The sequence below is a fragment of the Rhinopithecus bieti genome, unplaced genomic scaffold, assembly GCF_001698545.2.
Source record: "Rhinopithecus bieti isolate Rb0 unplaced genomic scaffold, ASM169854v2 scaffold_18504, whole genome shotgun sequence".
Classification (NCBI taxonomy): domain Eukaryota; kingdom Metazoa; phylum Chordata; class Mammalia; order Primates; family Cercopithecidae; genus Rhinopithecus; species Rhinopithecus bieti.
The window spans coordinates 1,279,991-1,294,231 of NW_016809260.1; the positions used below are offsets into that span (position 1 = coordinate 1,279,991).

The window sequence follows — 14,241 nt, forward strand, 5'->3', positions numbered from 1 at the left end:
GAAATCATTGTCTTACTGTCTTTTGTCTTTGTGCAATCATTAGACTCTTTGGTTCATGGCTTTCTTTGAAAACAGGAATTACCAGCCTGTGCTGTAGGAAAATGCAAGTGTTTACAGACATATAAAATTTTGCTTTATAATTTCAGAGAGCCACACACCATCTCAGCACCTGAGCCAATGCCTAAAGGATGTTACCAGTAGATTAGAATAAAAATATCAGATGATTGAGGGAAGGAAATAGTCAAGCAAATGTGTAAAGCAAAGGAGTCTCTGTCTTGTATTTGAAATTTTTAGACATGACAAGAGAAAATAATTTTTAAAAGCTCTATACCTGTGTTGGAACAAGAGTTGGAGTTGCCATAGTGAATCAGAGGCTGAAAAAGTCCTGGAAGATAGAAGGCAGAAAGAGTCATACACCAGACCTATGCAATGATGTTGTGGCAAAAGGTGTCAGGGCTTCTGAGATGCCCCAGTCTCAAAAGTGGCAGGCAGTGAAGCAGCTGGACCCTGAGGTAACCAAAAGGGTAATTGCTCAGGGATGGGAGGAGGAGGAGCCATGCAGATCAGCTCCTTTTTTCCATTCCATCCCATTCCCATGGACCAGAAGCAAACAAGAGAGGTATCTGTTCCTAGGTGAGAGAAGAGAGTGAGGACTCTTGGGCTACAGATAATACTAGAAAGCTGGTGACATCCAGGAAGACAGGGGAGCATCCTCATCTGGAAGACAGCCAACGGTCAACGCCTCCCCAGTCAGTGCATGAAGCCTGGTAATACATCTGTGGAACTAGACAGACAAAAAGGAGTTCTCAAATAGAGACACAAAGGAGGGTCATCAAACATCTGAAACCAGCCAAGGGCAAATTCAAAAGTTAGAATTGCCCTGGAGAGTAAATATAGTTACCCTATTTAGTTAAACTCCATATAGTTATGAAGCAAATTAAATGAAACTTAGAATTAATATTGACAATATCCTCAGGAAAATTCAAATGCAAGAAAAGGTTAAAAGTTAAGGGACAGGAAAAATATTTATATTTTATAGATCAGAAAAAGAAATATTCTGAATATATTCATAAATAGTGATCAAACAAATGCAAAACCCCAAATCGGGGCTGAGGAAAGTCAAGCTGCCTGAGGTGGGGGCTGTCAGTGATCACAGGTGGGCTCTTAGCTTGGGCATTTCTGGCTGTGACCAAAAGGCCACTAAACAACCGAAAACTGATCTCGTCATGAATTTTGTTTCTTTCTGAAACTTTAATTCTGTTTCGTTTTGTTTTTAATGTTAAAAAATGGGTACCAAATGGGAAGGAAAAAAAATGGTCAAAACCTCAAACATTCATTGCATAAAAGTAAAAGAATGGGCTAGATTGTGCTGGAGCTTCGGTTAACTTCTCCAACAGATAAGATGAAAGGGAACAGCTCTGAACACGAACAATGTGTCAGACAAGCCATAAGAATGACAGCATGACAATATCACAGATAGATGAGGAAAATCGGCACAGAGAAGCTATGTAAAATGCTGGATGTCACTACTCTAGTAGATAGCAGAGACACTGTATATCAGGGTCTCTTGGACTGTAGGTGGCACTTTTAACCACTATGCATTATTGCTTCTACTTTATCAAGTGTGGTAATGCAGTGGCTATAGCAGGAGACACTATGGACATGGTCTCTGTCTGCCTGAGGTTTACAGTTGAGTGTACGTTATCACACATCAAGGCCAGGACAAGTCAGTATTGTTCACAGATCCACTGGAAGAGGGAAGCTGAGGCAGATAGATAGATGATAGATAGATAAATAGACAGACAGATACATAGATAGGTAGATAACACTTGGAATAGATATATATTACATTTATACATTATATAATATGAATGTGTTATATATAACAATCATAACACAAAAAGGAGGAAGAAGATAAAATTAAGTTGGCATAAACCTAGAAGTAGATTCTGAAGTGTTAAAATGCATATGCTAAGTCTGCTACTATGAAAATAATGCAAAAAAATTAAAAAATTATTTTAAAGAATTAAAATGTTATATTAAAAATATTCAATTAAATCAAAAGAAAACAGTAGAGGAGATCAGGAAAAGAGATGAAGCATATAGAAAACAAAAGTAGAATGTCAGATGTAAATCCAATTATATCAGTAGTAACATTAAATGTGAATGAACTAAACAATCCAATAAAAAACAAGATCCAACCATATCCTGTCCATAATAAACATACTTTAGATTCAAACATACAAATAGGTTGAAAATAAAATATGGAAAAAGATGTATGATGCAAATAGCAACCAAAGACAGTTGGAGTGGCTACATGATATTAAACAAAACTCACAGTAAAAAAAATTACTAAAGATAAAGGTTGATATTTTATGGTCAACCCACCAGGAAGATAAAACAATTAAAACTTATAAGTACCTAACAACAAAGACCAAAATACATGGAGAAAAACTGACAGAATTAAAGGGAGAAATAGACAACAATGATTCATAGAAACTTCAATAATGTATTTTCAATAATGAGTATAACCCAAAATAAATGAAAACATTCACACAAATGTCATAGCAGCATTATCTAATAGCCAAAAAAACAGATACAACCCAAGTGTCCATCAACTGATGAATGGGTAAACAGAACATAGCGTATCCATACAACGCAATATTATTCACCTTTAAAAAGAAATGTCTACCAGTACATGCTACAACACAGATGAACCTGGAAAGTATCATGCTAAGTGAAAAAAGCTAGTCACAAAAACCATACACATATACTGTATAATTTAATTTATATGGAATATCTGAAATAGACAAATTCATAGAACAGAGAGTAGATGAGGATTTTCTAAGGATGATGGCAGGAGAAAATTAAGACTGAATGCGAATGGGTATAAGGTTTCTTTTGGGGATGATGGAAATGTGGTGGAATTACATGTGGTAATGGTTGTACAATAAAATGAATATATTAAAAAGCATACACTTTAAAATGATTAATTTCATGTTATATGAATTATATTTCAATAAAAGGAAGAGGAAGGGAAGAAGCAGGAAGAAGGAAGGTATAAGTATTTCATTTTAGAAAAAACTAGGGGGATAGTCTCAAGAAGGAGGAAGTTGTCATGAGTATGAACATTTATGAGAGTAACAAGTTAAATAAGAATACAAAGGATCCCTTGGATTCAGGAGTCTCAGTGAAATCCAAAATGCGTGACTTGCAAAGGGATTGGGTGATTTGAAAAACAGAAATAATTTGAGCTATTGTATTGTGTATTGTATTGTGTAAAAAAAAAAAAAAAAAGGATAGTGATGTGCTATGAAGCTAATGTTCGTGTCTTCCCAAAATTTATATGTTAAAGCCCTCATCCCTAGTATGATGGCGTTTGGAGGTGGACCTTTAGGAGGTAATTGAATCATGAGGTTGAAACCCTCATGAATAGCCTGACCTGCTTCACATTGTTCTGTGGGAATTGAGACTCAGAAAACCAAAGTAAATGTGGGGATGCTTATGCTGCTTGTTGCGCTGTGAATAATAAAGTCATTTATCTCTGTAAAAAATAATGGATAGAACAACTCAGCAGACTAGTTCAAGAAGACTCCCACAACACTATAAACCCACTAGGACTAACAGATGCTCTATTGAACACCTCAAATCAGCAGAATATATATTCTTCTCAAGTGCCTATGAACCATTTTCTAGTACAAACTACGTGTTATGCCATAAAACATAGATGTAAAAGGACTGAAATAATACAAAATATGTTCTCCAATCACAACAAAATAAAATTAGAAATCAAGAACAGAAAAAAATTGGAACTTACAAATATGTAGAAGTTAAATGACAGTTCTAAATACCAATGGATTAAAGAAGAAATCAAAAGAGAAATTAAAAATATTCTAAGATGAATGAAAATAAAGGCATAATGTACCAAAACATATGGGATGCCATGAAACTAATGCATAAAGGCAAATTTGTAAATGCCTGTATTAAAAAAGAAATAAGAGCTCATATCAACAGCCTAACCACTGGGAGCACCTTAAAACACTCTAGAGCAGCTAAATCTGAAACAAGCAGAAGAAAGGTAATAATAAAACCAAAAGTTGTGTATTTGAAAAGATTAACAAAAATTGGAAAATCTTTAGGTGGTCAAGAAAAAGAATACAGAGGACTAAACTTACTAAAATCAGGAATAAAAGAGGAGACATTACCACTGAACCTAGACAAACAAAAGAAAGGATGCAACAGACTGTGGTTACCAACTTTTCCAAAGTGAAACTGAACACAACTTTCCTATTCTCCAGCATCAGTCTATTTGAAGCACAGAATGAAAAACTGCTTACAAAGCCGTTACTGAAAGCTACTAAATTTTGTAGCTTTTAAATTGCTTGAACTTCTGAGAATGTAGGACAAAAGGTGCCACAGCCTATCTACACAAGCTGTTCCCATCTCCCACTGGAAAGAAGAACTTGACGATAACAAAGACTTGGAGAGGCCAAAATTCAAATCAAAATGGTAACATTGCAGCAATTACACAAAAACAAAATGATCCACAAAAGTAAAACTTATTAATTTATATTTATTAGTTCAGGAATAGCAGCAATTGGAACTGTGACCCACTCATGCTAACATTGATGGTGCGGATAATATAGTCCAGTCTGAGAATTATGGAAATCTTTCTGGACAACAGGCACAATGGGAATTTTATAGCATTCCGTGGCAGCCAGATAGTTTGTAATAGAGTTTTCAGTAAACTCTGGCAACTGATGAATTTTATGTTATGACCACCCAATTTAAGAACTCTTAGTATTTACTCAGTGATGTAAGTTTATATTATTATGCATTAGCCACCCATAAGGGTCAAAGACTTACAAAAAAAGGAGCCTCAAGTCCCATTCATGTTTGACAGATTTTATTTTGAGAATCACTGCTTTAGAACTATCTGTGAGTTACCATTTTTGTATTTGGACATATGACAGCATCATCACAGCCTTCTTTCTGTCTTTTTAGAGAAAATAGTAAGATTGACTTGATTACATGCCTTCTGTAAGTTCAAAGCTCTTCCCATAATTTCTACAAATCTCTGGGGTGGAATGCAAGTGGGCCACATGTTACAATCTCATGACCTCTTTCTTTTGATTCTCTCTTTTGTGTGACAGATCTCTGTGCTGTGCCACAGCAATGCAGATGTGAGTGAGCCTCTGCCTTCTTATAAAATCATCGACAACAAAGTCCCCTCAGAAAAATGTTTCATGAAGATTTATGGGAAGACAGAGGAGTGATATGACAGTAAACAAACACTTTCAAATAAAGGAATCAGTTTCTGTGCTTAAAATAGTCTTCACCCATCTCTCTCCTTGCTTTCTCCTCTTCTCCTCTCCTCCCCTCCTCCACAACCTTGGAGTTTGGCTAACGCTCTTCACCTTGCGCTAGCTGGTCTTCATCCTGCTTCTCCTCTTGATTCTCTTCTCTGTTTTTGGTTTTCTTCTCTCCTCTGTTTAGAACAACAAACCAGCTCATCTGATTCTCTCAGGGGAAGAGCTTTGATATTTTTCTGAAGCTGTGTCACCTGTGAATGAATTCTCAGGACTTTCGGGGTCTCACCTTTGCTTTATTCCCAGGAATGTTTCCTGGAAAATTAACTGTGACTGGCATACAGGATTATGTAAGACCATGGCAGAGGACACTGTCACCTTGTCATTACAGGTGGCATTTTCTAAGACATGCAGAGATTTTCCCAGAAAAAGGTGGAGAAAATGTGTTGTGGAGCAAAAATTGGGTGTTTACTAAATATTTACTGTGGAAGAATGAGTTAGTGGAACAGGTAAGTCATGAAGAAAAGAGAGAGGTCAATAAAGCTACCCCAGGTGGAGGAGGGGGCAGGATCAAAACTTAAGTGGATAAATTAGTCTTTTTCTGAAGGAATGAGGGCTCTTTTACTGAGAAAGCATGAGAGACGATAAGGAGGGTAAGCTGCAAATGAGATGTGTTTATTTGTGGCTAGGAGAGTCAGTTAAGGGTTTGCTCCTGCAATGACTTGGATTTTCTCAGTGAAGTCAGGTCAAAAATCATCTGCTGACTGAGGACAGAGTTAGGACAGGGTTTAGCATTGTGGCTTGAGATCATTAGTTGCCAGTATTTCTTTCTTTGGCATTGTTTTCTGATTAAAAAATGTTTGTGGGTACATAGTACCTGTATATATTTACAGATTACACAGGATATTTTGATGTAGGCATGCAATGCATAAAAATTACATCAGGGCAAGTAGGGTATCCATCACCTCAAATATTTATCCTCGGTGTTACAAACTATCCAATTATACACTTTTAGTTATTTTTAAATGTACAATTAAATTATTTTTGACTATAGTCACCCTGTTGTACTAGCAAATACTAGGTCTTATTCATTCTTTCTAACTTTTTGTACCCATTAACCATTTCAACTCCCACCCCCCGCCACTTTTCACTACCCTTCACACCCTCTGATAACCATCCTTCTACTCTGTCTTCATGAGTTCAATTATATTAGTTTCTAGCTCCCACAAAATAAGTGAGAACATGTGAAGTCTGTCTTTCTGTGCCTGGCTTATTTCACTTGATATAATAACCTCAATCAAGTTCCATCCATGTTGTTTTAAATGACAGGATCTCATTCTTTTTATGGCTTTGTAGTACTTCACTGTGTATATGGACCACGTTGTCTTTATCCATTCGTCTGTTGATGGGCACTTAAGTTGCTTCCAAATCTTGGCTATTGTGAATAGTGCTGCAACAAACATGGGAGTGCAGATATCTCTTCGATATCCTGATTTCTTTTATTTTGGGTATATACCTAGGAGTGGGATGGCCAGATCGTAAGGTAACTCTATTTTTAGCTTTTTGAGGAACCTTCATAGTGGTTGTACTAATTTATATTCCCATCAACAGTGTACAAGGGTTTCCTTTTCTCCACATCCTTGCCAGGATTTGTTATTGCCTGTCTTTTGGATATCAGCCATGTTGCCTGGGGTGAGATAATATTTCATTGTAGTTTTGATTTGCATTTCTCTGATGATCAGTGATGGTGAGCATCTTTTCATATGTCTGTTTGACATTTCTATGTCTTATTTTGAGAAATGTCTATTCAAATATTTTTGCCCATTTTTAATTGGATTATTAGACTTTTTCCTGTAGAATTGTTTGAGTTCCTTATGTATCCTGGTTACTAATTTCTTGTCAGATGGATAGTTTGCAAGTATTTTCTCCCATTCTGTGATTATCTCTTCGCTTGATTGATTGTGCCCTTTGATGTGCAGGAGCTTTTTAACTTAATGTGATCCCATTTGTCCATTTTTGCTTTGGGTGCCTGTGCTTGTGGGATATTACTTAAGAAATGTTTGCCCAGATCAATGTTCTGGAGAGTTTTCCCAATGTTTTATTGTAATAGTTTCATAGTTGAATGTCTTATATTTAAGTCTTTAATCCATTTTAATTTGATTTGTATATATGGCAAGAGGTAGGAGTCTAGTTTAATTCTTCTGCATATGGATACTCATTTTTCCTAGCACCATTTATTGAAGAAACTGTCCTTTCCTCAATGTATGTTCTTTTCATCTTTGTCAAAAATGAGTTTGCTGTAGATATATGGATTTATCTCTGGGTTCTTTATTCTGTTCCACTAATCTATATGTCTGTTTTAATGCTAGTACCATTCTGTTTTGGTTACTATAGCTCTGTAGTATAATTTAAAGTCAGGCAATGTGATTCCTCCAATTTTGTTCTTTTTGCTTAAGGTGCTTTTGGATATTATGGGTCTTTTTAGTTTCATATAAATTTTGGAATTTTTTTCTATTTCTGTGAAGAATGTCATTGGTATTTTTATAAGGGTTGAATTAAATATATAGATTGCTTTGAGAAATATGGATATTTTAACAATATTAATTCTTCTAATCCGTGAACATAAAAATGTCTTTCCACTTTCTTGTGTCGTTTTCAGTTTCTTACATCAATGTCTTATAGTTTTCATTGTAAAGATCTTTTGCTTTTTTGATTAAGTTAATTCCTAGGTATTCTCTTTTACTTGTGGCTATTGTAAATGGAATTATTTTCTTGATTTCTTTTCAGATTGTTCACTGTTGGCATATAGAAATGCAACTGATTTTTGTATTTTCATTCTGTATCCTGCAACTTTACTGGATTTATGAGGTGCGAGTAGTAATATCTCCTTTTTCATCTCTGATTTTATTTATTTGGATCTTCTCCGTTTTTTCTTAGTCTGGCTAAAGGTTTGTCAATTTTGCTTATCTTTAAAAGACCAGCTTTTTCTTTCATTATCCTTTTGTATTGTTTTCTTCATTTCAAGTTCATTTATTTCTGCTCTGATCTTTATAATTTCCTTCTACTAATTTTAGGTTTGGTTTGCTCTCACTTTTCTAGTTCTTTAGGATGCATTATTGGTTGTTTATTTGAATTTGTTTGGCTATTTGATGAAGGCACTTATAGCTATAAAGTTCCTTTTAGCACTGCTTTCATTGTGTCCACAGATTTTGGTGTGTGTGTTTCCATTATTATTTGTTTCAAGAAATTTTTCAAATTCTTTCTTAATTTCTTTATTGACCAACTGGTCATTCAGGAACATATTGTTTGATTTCCATGTGTCTGTATAATTTCCAAAATTCCTCTTGCTATTGATTTCTAGTTTTATTCCACCATGGTCAGAGAAAATGTGTGATATTATTCAAAATTTTTTGAATGTTTTGTGATCTAACATATAGTCTATCCTTGAGAATGGTTGATGTACTGAGGAATAATTTTATTCTGCAGCTGTTGGGTAAAATGTTCTATAAATATCTATTAGGTCCATTTGGTTTATAGTGCAGATTAAATTTGATGCTTCTTTGTTGATTTTTTGTCTGGAAAGTCTATCTGATTCCACAAGTGGGGTGTTAAAATCTCCAGCTGTTACTGTATTTGGGTCTATCTCTTTTTTAACTCTAATAATATTTGTTTTACATATCTGGATGCTCCAGTGTTTGGTGCATATATATTTACAATGGTCACATCCTTTTGGTGAATTAATTCCTTTATCATTATGTAGAGACCTTCTTTGTCTATTCCTATAGTTTTTGTTTCCAAATCTATTTTGTCTGATATAAATACAGATACTCTTGCTCTGCTTTGGTTTCATTGATATAGAATATCTTTTCCATCTCTTTATTTTCTGTTTATGTGTGCCTGTATAGGTGAAATGTTTTTTTTTTTTTTTTTTTTTTTTTTTTCAGACGGAGTCTGACTCTGTCTCCTAGGCTGGAGTGCAGTGGCGTAATCTCAGCTCATTGCAACCTCTGCCTCCTGGGATCAAGTGATTCTCCTGCCTCAGCCTCTCGAGTAACTGGGGCTACACGTGTGTGTCACCACACCTGGCCAATTTTTGTAATTTTAGTAGAGATGGGGTTTCACTATGTTGGCCAGGCTGGTCTCGAACTCCTGACTTCATGATCTGCCTGCCTCGGCCTCCCAAAATGCTGGGATTACAGGCATGAGTCACTGCACCCAGCCTGGCGAACTGCGTTTCTTGTAGGTAACATACCACTGGGTCTTGTTTTTTGTTGTTGTTGTTTTTCTTATCCCTTCAGCCAGTCTATGTCTTTTGATTGGAGAGTTTAGTCCATTTATATTCAATGTTATTATTGATAAGTAAGGACTTTACTCCTGCCATTTTATTTGTTTTCTGCTTTTGTGTGTGTGTATGTGTGGTCTTCTCTTCCTTCTTTCTTTCCTTCCTGTCTTGCTTTTAGTGAAGCTAATTTTTTTCTGGTAGTATGATTTAGTTTCTTGCTCATTATTTTTTGGTTTATCTGTTGTGTGTTTTTTAATTTGAGGTTACCATGAGGCTTGCAAAGAGTATCTTATAATCCATTATTTTAAAACAAAAATGTAATCCTGTTTGCATAAACAAATAGCAAGCAAATAGGCAAAAGGAACTGATAAATGCTATACATATTAGCTTCATCCAGTTTAACTTTTATTGTCTCTATATCTTATTGTACTGTGTATTCTTGAAAAGTTACTATAGTTATTATTTTTGATTGGTTATAGTTATTATTTTGATTCATCAAAAAGATTGGTTCTCTTTCTACCCAAGATCATTGTAGTTTATACACCACAATTACAGTGTTATAATACTTTGTGATTTTTTTGTGTACTTACTATTACCAGTGAGTTTTGTGCCTTCAGATGATTTTTTATTGTTCATTAACATCTTTTTCTTTCAGATTGAAATACTCTCTTTAGCATTTCTTGTAGGACAGGTCTGATATTGATGAAATCCTCAGCTTTGTTTGTCTGAGAAAGTCTTTATTTCTCCTTCATATTTGAAGGATATTTTCACCCAACATACTATTCTAGGGTAAACGTTATTTGCTTTCAGCATTTCAAGTATGTCATGCTACTCTCTCTGGGCCTGTAAGGTTTCCACTGGAAAGTCGGCTGCCAGATGTACTGGAGCTCCATTGTATGTTATTTGTTTCTTTTCTCTTGTTGCTTTTGGGGTCCTTTTTTACTCTTGATCTTTGGGAGTTTGGTTATTAAATGCCTTGAGGTAATCTTTGCGTTAAACGTGCTTGGCATTCTATAACCTTTTTGTATTTGGATATTGCTATCTTTCTCTTGGTCTGGGAAGTTCTCCCTTTGAATAAACTTTCTATCCCACCTCCTCTTTAAGACCAATAACTCTTAGATTTCTCTCTTGAGACTATTTTCTAGGTCCTGCAGGCATGCTTCTTTGTTTTTATTCTTTTTTTGTTTTGTCTTCTCTGACTGTGTATTTTCAAAGAGCCTGTCTTCAGGTTCACCAGTTCTTTATTCTGCTTGATCAGTTCAGCTGTTGGAAGACTCTGGTGTGTTCTGCAGTATGCCAATTGCGTTTTTCACCTCCAGAATTTCTGCTTGTTTCTTTATTCTTTGTGTTTTCCCAAAACAGCTATTTTGAATTCCCGGTCAGAAAGGTCACATATTTCTTTTCTCTAGGCCTGGTCTCTGGTGCCTTATTTAGTTCATTTGGTGACGTCATGTTTTCCTGTATGGTCTTGATGCTTATGGATGTCCTTCGGTGTCTAGGCATTGAAGAGTTAGATATTTACTGTGGTCTTTGCAGTCTGGGCTTGTTTGTACTTGTCCTTCTTGGGAAGGCTTTCCAAGTATTTAAATGGTCTTGAGTGTAGTGATCTAAGCCTACTTTAGGGGGCACCCTAAGCCCAGTAATGTTGTGGTCCTTGCAGACTCATAAAGGTACCACCTTCATAGTCTGGGGTAAGATCCAGAAAAATTAGCTGGATTATGGGACAGAGACTCTTGTTCTCTTCTCTTACTTTCTCCCAAACAAATGAAGTCTCTCTCACTCTCTGTTTTGAGCTTCCTGGAGCTGGGGTTGGAGAGCCCCTGTGGCCACCACTCCTAAGTCTGTACTGGGTCAGACTGAAGCCCGGACAGCACTAGCTATCTTCCAGGGCCCACTGTAACCACTACTTGGCTACCACATATGTTTGCTCAAGGCCCTGTGTCTCTACAATCAGCAGGTAGTGAAACCAGCCTGGCTTATGTCCTTCCCTTCAGTGTGGCAAGTTCCCGCATGCCCCACATGGGTCCAGAGGTGCTGTCTGGGAGCTAGGGACTAGAGTCAAAAACCTTAGAAGTCTCTTTGGTATTCTGTTGTACTTCAGTTGGGCTGGTACTCAAACCAAGATATACAGTACTTCCCACTCTTCGCTTCCCTTTCCACAGGTAGAGGTGCCTTACCCCATGACCACCACCACCACAAGCCCTCAGGGAGTACTACCAGGTTACCATCAATGTTCCCTTAAGTTCCAAGCGCTCTTCAGTCAGCTTGTGCTGAATGTTGCCTAGCCTAAGACTCAACCTTCAATGGGCTCTTCTCTGGCCCAGGGCAGGTTCAGAAATGCTGTCCAAGTGCCAAAGCCTGGAATTGAGGACCCTAAGATCCCACTCAGTGCTCTACCTCACTGTGCTGAATTGGTACCTAAGGTGAAAGACAACGTCTCCTTTACTTTTTCCTCCACTTTTCTCAAGCTCAAGGAGTCTCTCCCTATAGCCACCATAGCTGGGAATGTATTGAGTCTCACCTGAAGCCAGCAAGTCTGAGTCTCACCCAAGGCTTACAAGACACTACTGGGTATTGCTGCTGGTTTTTCAGGGCCCAGAGGCTCTTTAGTTAGCAAGTGATGAGTCCTGACAGCACAAAGTCCTTCCCTTCAAGGCAGCAGGTTCCCTTATAGCCCAGAGTGTGCCTAGAAATGTTGTCCAGCAGCTAGGGCCTGGAAAGGGGGCCTCATGACTCTGACTGGTGCCCTATTCTACAATGGCTGAGCTGGTATCCAAGATGCAAGACAAAGTCCTCTTTACTATTTCTTATCCTCTACTCAAGCAGAAGGATGTGATATCTTTTGAAGCTGCAAGCTGTACAGCCTGGGGTTAAAAGAGGGTTGGTGCAAGCATGTTCTTAGCCACCCTGGCCGGTGTCTCAGTAAGTCACATTCCCCCCCAAACCCACTGTCTCTGAGCCCAGTTCAGCACTAGGACTCATGTAGGAGTTGCAGTATTTGTAGCCTAGGCTTTCTTTCAAGTTTTTTTAGAGTCCAAGAGCGCTTTAGCCCATGGTGGTGAGGCTCGCCAGAACTCAAGTTCTGATTTCTGGGATGGGTGATTCTCCTTTAGGTGGGCTAGTTTAAATACTGCCTCCATGAATGAGCATCAGCTGAGTTAGCCCAGTTTTGCTTTCTGCTGTGACAGGGCAGCACTGAGTTCAATGCAGTGTTGCACAATTGCTACTCTCTCACTCTCCCAAGCCCACAGATTCTCTCTCCATGTCACATGGCCACTGCCAACAGATGTGGGAAGAGTAAAACTGGCAATTCAAGACTGTCTTCCCTACCTTCTTCAATGCCTTTTTCAGCAATATAAACTTAAAACCAGATATTGTGAGTGCTCAGCTGATTTTTGGTTCTTTTGAAGGGGTTTTTTGGTGTAGATAGTTGTTAAATTTGTGTCCTTGTGGGGGTGAGGGTGGGGAACAGTAAGGCCTTCTATTCAGCCATTTTGCTTTGCCCCTCTCACCAGCATTTCTAATCTCTTATGTTGTACAATCATTTCCACCATTTATACTCAACTACAGGTATGATCACATGAGAAAAGTGATGCATAGAATCTGGGTTGTGGTTTTGTGAGTCCAGTAAAATAGAAGGGCATGAAGACAAGCAAATACAGTGATGGAACAAAAGCATCATCTAAGGAAAGGTGGTACACTGGAAAAAAATTGAGGGGTTCAAATAAACGGACCTGGGTAAAATTAGATATACTGTGAGTGAAAGGCAGAGGTAGAAGAAGAAGAGGTTTCTGACAGAAGGTATGCTATTAATGCTAAAAGTATCAGTTGGAAAAAAAAACTTTAAATGACATAATCCAGAGTATGACCCATGTGAATTACTTTTATGAAATTGTGGATGGAAATCACTGGAAATGAGGAGGTCAAGGAACTCTGAAGCTAGGCTATTTGATTGGTGATCCACAGGGCCAGTGGGTATTTCAGGACGGTGGACATTGAGGAGTGAGGTGGAAGATCATATGAGGGAATGAACGGGAGGTTGGAATAAGGCAGTAATGAAGTTGTGGAAAAGAAGGAGAAAACACTTTAATCGTTCATCAAAGTAACATTATTTCAAACAATGAAGTCAGCATTTACATGGAATAAATACCAAAACTCATGCTTTTTTAAATTTATGTATAGCAATCAGTTTGTCCTTGAGTGAGAATGGATGAGAGAAAATGTGGAGCTCCTGGCATAGTAGCAGAGGAAAGATGATTCACTACCACAGTGTGTTACTCTGATGCTTCAAAAAGATCAAGACATAATGGCCTGATCAAAAGGTGTGTCCAGATGTTGGGGTTTTTTTTTTTTTTTTTTTTTGAGATGGAGTCTCATTCTGTCACTCAGGCTGGAGTGCAGTGGTGTGATCTCCGCGCACTGCAACCTCCACCTCCCTGGTTCAAGTGATTCTCCTGCCTCAGCCTCCTGAGTAGCTGGGACTACAGGTGCCTGCCACCACACCGGCTAATTTTTGTATTTTTAGTACAGATGGGGTTTCACCACGTTGGTCAGCTTGGTTTCGAACTTCTGACCTCCTGATCCATCCACCTGCCTTGGCCTCCCAAAGTGCTGGGATTACAGACGTGAGCCACTGTGCCCAGCCCCGAT

At 37.7% G+C, this 14,241-nt stretch overlaps 1 long non-coding RNA gene across 1 annotated transcript in view; it reads left to right on the top strand.

The window, feature by feature from the left end:
* Positions 1-5,512: 5,512 nt before the first annotated feature.
* The window catches only part of LOC108540008 (uncharacterized), a 33,501-nt gene continuing 24,772 nt past the window's right edge, over positions 5,513-14,241 (top strand). The window contains exons 1-3 of the long non-coding RNA XR_001888547.1: positions 5,513-5,700; positions 12,836-12,967; positions 13,774-13,913. This is a non-coding gene — a long non-coding RNA (uncharacterized LOC108540008). The remainder of the gene's footprint in view (positions 5,701-12,835; positions 12,968-13,773; positions 13,914-14,241) is intronic.